Here is a 2,879-nt window from a genome sequence, read left to right as displayed (position 1 = left end):
GAGCGTGAGTCTTTAAAGCGCTTAAATTTGATCACTGTACAACATTTTAAAGTGTTTGAATGCTCAGGTTTTTATCAAGTTCCGGTGTAAATAACAGCTCTTGACAAAGCACGTGGGGTGCGGCAAAGGTATGACGAACGCAGGTGTGACAAAAATGCCTCGAGATTTTTATTGAAAGTTACAATTTACTTAAGTCACTTTTACACAATGCGGAGAAAAGGATGTGTTTTACATGTTAAATGCAGCTAAAAGTAATTAAATTGTTGACGCACTAAACATTTCAACAGCTTTCGAATTGGCAGAACGTAAAATGTATCATTAAATACATGCTAAAACAGAATGGTCTGGTGACATCAAATTTCTTGATGGCACATTGGCCTGTGAAAAAGCTGATCTGTTTATCAAGGAGTCATCAGCTTTCCTATGTGGTCATGATGTAACTGCCTCCATTTGATATCTTTGCAGTATCAAATATTGAGTCTTCCTGAACTCAAAACTGGCATGGCAAATTAACTGTACACAGACCAGTATTTTTCACCATGTATCAAATGAATGGTTTTGTGCTATATGTGAATAATGAATTGTTTGAATTATTCATGCATGAAACAAATTCGGTAAGTTTAGTTACATTTGAAGAATTTGACGTGAAAATTCAACGAGACACAGGCACGCAGATCATTCGCGATGCTATGCAGAACGAAATGTAATACTCAGCCAACTAAAGCACGTAGGAGTAATTACATTAAATGAAAAATCCCAACTTTACTGCCCAAATATCTAACACAGGGTTGGAAAGATCAAACGATGATAAGGTTATTTCCTCGTGTTCTGTTTACTGGAATTGTCTCCCATGTTCAATCTTCATTTATCTTCTGCAATCATTGAAGCGTTAGCCTTGAATTATTCAGTCATTTATATATTTAAATGCCATACACAATATATTTTATTGAAAATATAAATGGGTACTATTACTTATTATTTTTAATGTCATAATTAACATAATTAGAAAGAATACAAAACGTGGAAGCGCATTTATTTTTCCCGTATTTGTATGTTTCCACTACCAATACCAATCTCAGAGAAAAACAAGGGACAATGTGCTTTTGAATAACACTTGGACAAGTTAAGAAAAAACAGCAGACATGTTTCTTCTGTAAGGAGTCTCAGGTATAATTAAAGCAGGTGTGACAAAAATGCATCGTGATTTTACTGAAAGTTACAATTTGCTTATTTCACTTTTACACAATGCGGAGAAATGGAGGTGTTTTAAATGTTTATAAGAAGATATAACGTAATTGAGTCAAAGGATTTTAGTAATTACTTACTTGCTTTTATGTGCCATCTTTTCTGGACCTAGAAAAAAAGTCGTACATGAACTTTATATCCTCTGAATAAAATGTACACTTTGGAATATTTGAGCTTACCCCAGATAGTGACAACATAGTATCACATCGAGAGTTATAAAATAAGATACACCAAAAGATAGAACAATTTCTTGAAACTGTGTTATAATTTACCACAGAAACAAACAAAACAAAAACAAATAAAAAAATACAAAATAAAGTAAATACAAATCTGTTGTCGTCGTTTGATCTTTCTTATAACCTTAAAACATTGGCATTAATTCAGGTTAACATAAAGATGTATCTAGCAATTCATATAAGTAGTTATGAAGATTAGAGACAAACATTTTGAACTGATAGCTGGAGAATAGAATGCATAGATTGGACATGGGGATGTGAGGCCATTCAGGGACTGAGTTATTTTCACAAAAAGTGACACACCAGACTGATCAACAGTGAGTACAAATACAAGATGACAGAATATGAGAATATTATAAATGAAAACAAAAAGAATGACTTCCAATTTCGAATGCCAGGATTAACATATTTTATATATTCTGTACCCTCACGACTGTACGTGAGCAAGAAGGGACATAGTATCGTGCAATATAATCCTCACAACTGAAAAAAAATGGAGACGACGAAATAATTCGAAATGTTTGAAACAACACAAATAATGTCAAAAAGATATATTGTGATAAATTCGACAGACTGTAGCCGGTCGATACACATATTTCACGAATTCAGCATAAAAAACAACAATATCTATATCAAGATATAATATGCCCTTGTTTACAAATTGGGATGGGATAAAAGTGTGGTCAAAGATGGTTCTGATACAAAACAAAATTAAAGAGAATGTAAATGTTGATCTGTCGATTTGAAACATAAAAAATGAAATCCATCCTACAATGTCCAGAAATGATGGAGATCTACGTACTACATTCATTGACCATAACATGGACATAAACAGCATGAATTATATAAACAGCACAACTTTATAATCAGTATCAACTATGTAGTCAACATAAATGTCAGTGGTCTACGGAGCTAAAATGTCTACCTGAGCGGAGGTCCGAGATGCTGCCGTCAGCCGCATATTTTAGGGCTGCGGCATCATCGATGTCGGCATCATCAAATGTTCCAAATAATATCATCCTTTCCCCATCGCTCTCTTTCTTTTACATTTTCTTTTCCTTTCTCTTTTCTTCTTTCTTTTTTTCTTTTCCCCTTTTTTGCAGCCCTTTTAGATGTACCGCCCGGGGCGATTCTTCCCCACTGCCCTCTAATTGGCACGTCAGTGATCCATGCTAAGCATCATGAACTCTGTAATCAGCATCTACTCTATAAGCAGCGTTGAATATGATAGCATGAAGGCAGTAGTTTTAATCCGTAAAGGAAATGATCGATTGCAACATATTAAACGGGTATTTATTTGTCGGATATTTTAAAGATGAAAATAAACCACACACATTGGCTAACATTTATGAATTTGTTGATGCTCAGTCGCATTTTGCTGCAGACAAATGCAGATAG

This window comes from Sinohyriopsis cumingii, chromosome 19, assembly GCF_028554795.1.
Source record: "Sinohyriopsis cumingii isolate HCF-2022 chromosome 19, ASM2855479v2, whole genome shotgun sequence".
In the NCBI taxonomy this organism is placed as follows: Eukaryota; Metazoa; Mollusca; class Bivalvia; order Unionida; family Unionidae; genus Sinohyriopsis; species Sinohyriopsis cumingii.
This window is presented reverse-complemented; position numbering follows the sequence as displayed.